Genomic DNA, 8,845 nt, shown 5'->3' with positions numbered 1-8,845 from the left:
TTTTTGTCTGAGTTTTTTTTTTTTCTTGTCCTTAAACTGTTACTTCTTTTACATGGCTAGGACTGCCACTATACACATACAGTGGAACCTCGGATTGCGAGTAAAGTGGTTTGCGAGTGTTCCGCAAGACATGCAAAGATTTTTAATAAATTTTGAAAAGCAAGTTTTGGTTTATGAATACTGAGTATCATATATCATGTGATCACAACTAAGCCAATGGTTTTTCTCTCTCTCGTGCTGCGGAATTGTGGGTAACCGTCTCCCCTGCTATAATTGACATTTGTGCACGTGTGTACTGTTGACTACAGCACTGTGACCCATGTGTGTAAAGCAAAAGAAAGTCTCATTAGAGAGGTTAAAGATCCATTTACTCGCTCCCTCTCTGTTTCAGCCTGTCATTATGTGTGTGTGTGTGTGTGTGTGTGTGTGTGTGTGTGTGTGTGTGTGTGTGTGTGTGTGCACGCGTACGCACACATAATTCGACACCGTGCCCCATAACACACACACTCTTGCCTTTACAGCCCCCCCCCCACCCCCATCTCGGCTTCACACACACACACACACACTGCTCTACACAGAAGCACTGCTCTGTCACGATTCTTTTCAAGGTAAAGTGCAGGTTAATTATGTTTATTTTTACTTTATGTTTTGTGTTCATTATTTTTATGTATTTATTTTTTGGGCTGTGGAATGAATAATTGAGGTTCCATTATTTCTTATTGGACAATTTGCTTTGATTTATGAGTGTTTTGGAATACGAGCCGGCTTCTGGAACAAATTATGCTCGTAATCCAAGGTTCCACTGTGTGTGTGTGTGTGTATATATAAAATTTATTTATTTATATATATTCAAATAATCTTTATTATATTATTTTATAAATATCAGCCATTTTTTTTAATTTTTTTTTTTATTACCACACGTCGGGCAATCAGGTTCAGAGTTTTGGGGAAAAAATTTAAAATTAGAGATGAAAGTAAACATTGCAATGCCTCGACACACTCCACAGAAGTCAACTTATTCATGTAATCAACATAATTTATTATGTTAACGCATCGGTGCACCCCTCCATTTGACAAATGTTTTTTTTAATATAGTTTGTACTGTAGACAAAAAAATATTTCTCAGTCCCATTTTAAAGAAGATGATATATGAGCTAATAACCACCCAGAATATTGATTGATCGAGTGTTAAAAAAGATACCTGTTGTCGTCATTAAAGTTGCTATGCCAGCAGCTAAAATAATGATGATATAATTTACATAAAACTCAGAAATAAAGATTAATGAAAGTTATGAAGGTATGAGTTAGTGGTTTTTGGAGCCAAACCATCTAGAATAAAAACTTTTACCTCAGACCTAAAATCAAACAGTAATCACACTTAGCATCACAGGCTAACCAGAACGCCACCATCTTGAGGAACATCAACACAGCCACATGAGCGAGACGTTCACATTAGATTACACTTTGATATGTACATTACATCGCCACATTGCCATAATTTGTGTATTTTAACATTTTTCAACACTTGTACTTTGGAATAAAAAATAATTGAGAGAGAGATACTGTATTTGTTTTGTAAAGGACAGGAGTTTCTCAGTGATGGTACAGTATACTGTATACACTGGCTTCAGATTTGTGTAACAGCAAAAATACAAACAGGCATTCTATATAGAAATAAATCTATTAGCTAAGTACATATTGGATTTTTGATTGTCACATAAACTGCCTTAAAAAAGTATTTGCCCCTTCCTGAATTTTTTATTTTATTTAATTTTTTGAATATCTGTCACACTCAAATGATTTACATCTAACAATTTTTGATATTACACAAAGACAAATACAAAATGCTGTTTTTAATGCTGTGACTTCATTTATTAGAGAAAAAAAGCTGTCCAAACCTGTGTGAAAAAGTAATTGCCCCCTTGCTAAATTATGAATGAACTGCAATTAACTGCGTTTTTTTGTTTTTTAGGAAAGCTGAGTTACATTTCACATGCCACACCCAGACCTAATTACAGCCAGACCTGCTGAATCACAGCACTGTTTATACACACACAATCATACACAGTTTAAAACTCTATTTTAAAGTATAAGGTATATTAACCCATAGGAACCTGACCCATTTCTTCTTTAAGGTTCATTATGGGGGACAGAACACAGACCACACAGAACACATTTTAAAAGATGTCACGTGCCATTTTCTCCGATAATTTCAGGGTTAAATGCACGGCATGACATCTATATGTCCCAGTTATGTCTACTTCATTTGTTTTACATCTTTTTGCTCAAGAAATGCAATCAAAACTAGTTAAATATAAAATATAAGATGTTATTAAATATTCAGAATTGTTAAATTTGAAAGAAAAAGAAAAAACAAGCTTTTTTTAAAAAAAACAAAAAAAGTTAGTATGTATTACATTAAAATGGTGCCAAAATTGTTACATGACTGCACCAGGATGTCCATCTGATATTATTTAGTGACTTTATTAGTTAAAGTCAAGGATTCAAGGATGAATCTGAATAAGAACCTTTCCCGGACATTTAAAGGGTTCTTAAAGTCTACAGATAGAGTGTCAGTGTCAGTATGGATGATATTAATAATAAGATGCAGATGTGTGCAGCTGTATGTGCAATACAATGGACATTGCAACATCATGCTGAAGTAGTTATAATGAAATAAATTTGCCAACATATCAGAGAAGTGCTGATGTGTAAAAGAGAAGTGCAGGGCGTTGAGCAACAAAAAAGATCTACAGCCGGTTTAGATCATGGGCTGAATATATGACCTGCAGGAAGAAGCTCCTTCTCATTCTCTGTGTGTTGGCCCTTGGACCAGATGAGCTTCCCTGACTAAGTCCATTGTTTGCATGGCTGAGGTTCTTGTTGCCACTTGCTGTACTGTAGATAGAGTGTAGATCAGGAAGTGCAACTGAATGCACCACCCTGTGGAAAGCCTGTCTGTCTTGCTTGGTGGTGTTTGATTCTCAGCTGATTACATCACTTTCTGGAGAGCCTGTCTAACCTGCTTCCCAAACCCTACCATATTGCTCACCTGATCACACCTCCTTCTGGAGATCCCGTATATCCTGCTTGGTGATGCAAACCCTACCTTGTTGCTCATTCTGATCAGACCACACTCTGTAGATCCTGTCTCTCCTGCTTCCCCAACCCTACTGTGATGCTTCTCATCAGGATGCTCTCAATGGCACAGCTGTACTTCAGTTTAGTTCTTCAGCACCTTGGAGGCAGGTGCAGAAGGTGGTAAAGACACTGATGGGCTTTATTTATCAGAGTATCAATGTGACACAACACTGACAGGTCCTCTGTCTGTGAGGTCCTCTGTTTGCTCATCTCACTGGGTCCATGCTGATCTTGATGGACAGCAGCTCCTCTGTAGCATCATGCTGATCTCCACTACTGTCTTCTTTGTCTTGTTGATGTTTAGGATAGAGTTGTTCTCCCGGCAACATCTTGTCAGACTTCTCTGATCTCTTCCAGGTACTGTAGGTGTTCTCATCTTGATCAGAGACCAGGCTGATCACAGCAGCATCATCAACAAATATGACATTACTGCTACTGCTTTTACTTTAAAACCAGGAACAACAAATGAATACTGTAAAATTGCAACATATCAATTATTTTATTTAATTAGAAAGTTATATTTGGTGGGGAATTCAAAAAGAGCAGAGGATGCTATAAGTTTTCCTTATCCCTTTCATCATTTGGTGTGTGTTCACTGTATTTATCTCCTTTCTGGTCCTAGGTGGATCTGTTCTAGTGCTTTGTGCTGTTAGTTCGGTACAAATGGTCAATTTGCTAAGGAGTAATACACACCGCTTTTGAAAAATCATCAACTTCAAGGTGGAAACAGGAAGTCTGCTTCATCACACTATCCGGGCGTTGCCTATTTCCCTCTTACAGCATGTGTCTCTCAGTGTCAGAAAATCTAAAGTGCTGGATGATGGACAAAGCGAGGAAGAGAGTGCGGGTTAGAGCGTCCAGGCTGTCTGGTTTTATCCGTTCTGTTTAAAAAATGGCTTTCTTTTTTTGAGCCAAGCTAAATTGCCCATGTGTGAAATCGATGTTGTTGTAGCATGTTCCGGGGAGCAGAGGGCGACAGAGAGCCGTCTTCAACACGGAGCAGATGAAGAAGGGAAGTGAGAATGAAGATGAATGTGTGCAAGATTAATGAAAGCCTGATGCTGATGAATCACTCAGTCAGGCTGAGTCGCAGGAAGAAAATGGGGTTCAGGAAGGAGACGGAGAATAAATGATGTCGCAGATATACGGAGAGTTAAAGTTAGTGCAAGTCTGAGAACGGCATCATGTGACTTCATCTGATTCGGATATTTTACTGAAATTTTACAAGAATAACTTTATTATCATTGGAGCTTGTGGCATGTCCAACAAAATTAGGTGCTTTACACAAAGTACACAAGATACTGGCACTGGTGGCTCAGTGGTAGGTGTTTTGCCTGCCATGCGGAAGGCCCGGGTACGATTCCCATGCGGAAGGCCCGGGTACGATTCCCAGCTAGTGCCCAAACCCCAACCACTGGATGCAGTGCCGGTCCCAAGCCCGGATAAAATGGGAGGGTTGCGTCAGGAATGGCATCTGCCGTAAAAACCTGTGCCAAGTTGTAGTGCGGACTGGGTATTCCGCTGTGGTGACCCCTTGCCAGAAGCAGCCGAAAGACCAACAACAACACAAAGTACACAAGATTACACTTTACACACGTTGTATACTTTACACAAACAACGCAAGAAACAGTTACATCTATTTCAACTGTTTCTTCTAAGTTTCTTACGTCTAGTTTCTTACTATTTTCACTAGTTCATGTGTATTGCTAAAAGTAACATATATTGCACTTTACCCATATTGCACATAGAATGACACATATTGCACATGATTTACACGTGATTGTTCTGTACCATCTGCCCCAACTGTAACATGTCAGACTGAGGGTGACCAGGAAGAGACAGGTATTTAATAATAGTGTTAGCTTTAATGAAGCAGCTGGGATTGTGTGTTTGCATAGTTACAAGATATTTTAGGTACAGTATAAACAGAATGTGGATGTATATAATAAACCCATGATTTTGATGGTATGTAAGGATTCAAACCCTTAAGTGTGATGACCAGGTGGCACGGTGGCGGGGTCTGGGTTTGATTCCCACTTCTGTGTGCATTGAGGGTGCATGTTCTCCCTGTGCTTGGTGGGTTTCCTCCCACAGTCCAAAGACATGCAGATTAAGCTAATTGCCGTTCCCAAATTGCCCGTGGTGTGACAATCGAGCATCGAACTGGCAATACGACCTCTTAAGTGACGGCCACAGAAACAACAGATCAAATTATGACATGATCCACAACAGAGCTCTCTCTGTGTGTGTGTTTTAAATTTAGACATGTAATACTTTAATTAATTATTACATTTACTTACTCATTTTTTTCCCCGAATCAGTGATTATGTTACTTTTTACCTAGAAATATTACAGCAATAATCTCAAAATCCTCTATCTTTAAAATCCCCAAAAGAATTTGGAAAACAAACTTCTTTTAGATTTTTTTCTTTTATTACATTTTTTTCAAACAAGTTTATTTATTTGTTTTTATGTTTTTATTTATTTATTTGTTTTTTTTATTGGAAAGTGTGTGTGTGTATGTGTGTGTGTGTAAGTGTGCAAATAGAGAGAAAAACAGAGTGAGAGAGAATTAAATTGTGCCAGAATGAGAGAGGGAAATAGAGGAACAAGAGGAGAGAGAGATGATGAAAGTCAGCAGAATGTGTATTATGAAATGTACTGTGTGTTTGTGCATTTGTGTGTATGTGTGTATGTGTGTGTGTTTGACCCCTGTTCCATCTGTTTGATGTTTCCACTGGAACTCACCTGCTCTCCAATCCAATTTACACAGAATAATATAAAGCTCATTAGCATACAGCCAACATGCCACTAAATGGTAATGCACACACACACACACACGCACACACACGAAAGGTTACAGGAAGCAGGACAAAGTGACAAATGCTAAAATTTCATATGCTTTAATGATATAAACGTTTAAACAGCCGAATGAATTTTTTTTTTATATTCAATTTTTAAAAAAATATTCCAATATTCACATTTGCATACAGGTGTTTACAGATGTTGTCATCCAGAGAGAGTTATAAATTGTGCAGTTGAAGGTTCCTGATAGTGTGAAGGTGTAGATCTGTATCTATTTAGTAGTAAGTGCTCCGTCTGTTCCTGTATTCAGGGCTTCACTTAAAGTGGGCGTGGCTCACACTTCACACGTGATTGAGTTTTTTTTGGTGAATTCCATGGAATTTGGGTTCCAATGTGGACCGGAACCAGAAACAGACAAGTCATGTTATTATTATCATTAATAAAAATAATAATAATGATAATAATAATAAAACAAAAAAAGAGAAGCATTTGTTTCTATAAGAAGTTTATGATGTCAGTTTATTTTAAAGAAAATATTTCACTCTCAGAAAAGTTAAAAACACAAACAAACAACACCTTCTTGTTCTCTCTCTTTCTGGTGAACGTATACACTCATTTTAGCATTTTGAAAATCATATCACTGGCTGGAGTGAGTTTTTAAAAACCTGTACATCTTGTTACATTTCCCCTCTGTTGCCATGACGACGCTCATATTACATACGATCGCGAGCAGTGCTGCTTTTCTCGGTTCTACAAAAGTAAAAACCAACTCACATCAAGTTATTTGTTAACAGAAAATGCCTACGACAATACGATGTGATTTCTAATGTGGGTCTGTTTAAAAAACCTGAGCCTTTCTTCCCGCCATCCGGCTCTGATAACGCTAACAATGAGGCCGTAACGCCGTAATGCGCAGAATTTGTCTTTGAAATTTCCCCCGTCAATTCATCTGCTAATGTTCCTCACCTACAGAGACCAAAAAATAATGATGGCTGTTATAATAAGCAGCTGTGTAGCTACAGGGTAATTACAGACAGTGATTTGTGTGCTGCAGCATTTTAATGGGTGCTATTCCGCCACTCGCGCAACGTTCGCACTTTCGTAAGACACATGCGGCGCAGAAAGATTCATTATTTTAGCAGCTGGTTAAATCTGTGCATTTGATTTAGTGTCTATTATGCAAATTTGCTTACTTTTCTCCTGCGTGTGTGTGTGTGTGTGTGTGTGTATGTACGTGTATGGCATTAATAAGCATGAATATGGCATTCGGTATTGTTTACAAATGGATTACGAAACTTCCGGTTAGCAGCCACATATTAGCTACGACATGATACAATACACTCAAAAATCAAACATATGATGTACTTCGACTTTATGCAAAACTACACTAACAGTCAAAAGTTTTGACACCCGCCTAATTTCATGGTCTTGCCTGATTTTTATTAAGCAACGCTAAAGACGTTTATCCAGAATACACAATAATCCCCATTGAACAGTTGATATTGAGATGTTTATCTGCTACTTCTGCTCTGTAAAGCGTCATAACGGCTCTAATCTGAGGTGCTGGTTGTTAATTGGTGATTTCTCAGGCTGGTGACTCTAAATGAACTTCTTCTGCAGCAGTGGTGACGTTTTGGTCTTGTTTTTCTGGGAAAGGTCTTCATGAGAGACAGTTTCATCATCATGGAGCTTGATGGGTTTTACAAATACACTCGACACAATACTGTTCTTGCAAGAACTGTACTGTATGTGTTCATTTATTTTTCTTCCAGAATGTCCACAAAAATCCAAACTATAGATGGATAGATAGATCACAAAAGAAAATTAACTACAATTTGAATCAATCTCACTACCTTAAAATTCAAGGTTGTACAAATAAAGTTGGGAAAAGTAGTTACAGTGGCAGAAGACTATTTTTTTCTTCACACACAAAAAAAAATCGTCTGAAGCAGCATGCGAGTGTGAACAAAGACGTGGCGGTGCTGAGGAGACCCAGGCTGCCGGGGCCTCGTTACAGTTTATTATAAAGCAGACGAATGAAATGTTTCATTAGAGCTGGTATTCTGCTGCTGCTGCTGCTGCTGTGTCGTAATCATATAAGGCAGTTTTTTTTATTCGAGAAGTTTCTGTGCTCCTCATCCTGCTGGCTGTAGATTTGGACCTACAGTATATATCATTTCTGTACCTTTTCCCTAACAATTTGGTGCATTTCAGATATTTTCCCCCTTGTTTCCCCCAGCCAATCAGGAAGCATCCCCTCATCTGTTGTATGTTAGCCAGAAATCTTTAAACGCTGGAAATAAAAATGAATGCAATTATAGGGGATTAGTTTTACGAACTTTGAGAGGTTGTTGCTGCTTTGAGAATCGCACGGTATTAAACTAAGCCTCCGATCCCGGGAGAGAACTCTGTCTAACAATTAGCTCTGGCAGGGTTGAACAAAGAGAGGATGAAGCAGAGGCAACTGCATCAATACTCACACAGCTTCAAACCTCCAAAAGTGTATCGGGGGATCCACCGGAAAGCCTGGATGGATGAGGATCTGTCATCAAGTGATGAACAGATTCTTCCACTATTTCTGGTGGATCCCCTGGAAAATTACAGGAAAATACATTTACTTTACTTTTAGTTGAGAGAAAACAGAGATATAAAGTGAGAGAAAAAAATCTCCCGCCAAAACCCCACAGAATTACAAAGAATCATGACAGAATTGTCAGAAAAACATTGCAGTTGTGTGAAATAAAGATGGAATTCTGAGGAGAAAAAAGGTTAAATTACCAGTCCAATTTTGAATAATACAAGGTGAATCTTTCGAAACAAATAAAGCCAGAATAAAAATTATTCATTCTGAATCCTGGAAAAAAGTAAAAAAAAAAAATTGCAAGGGAGGTTCGAATTA

Source organism: Clarias gariepinus, chromosome 7 (genome assembly GCF_024256425.1).
Source record: "Clarias gariepinus isolate MV-2021 ecotype Netherlands chromosome 7, CGAR_prim_01v2, whole genome shotgun sequence".
NCBI lineage: Eukaryota > Metazoa > Chordata > Actinopteri > Siluriformes > Clariidae > Clarias > Clarias gariepinus.
Note: the sequence above shows the minus strand (reverse complement) of the source record.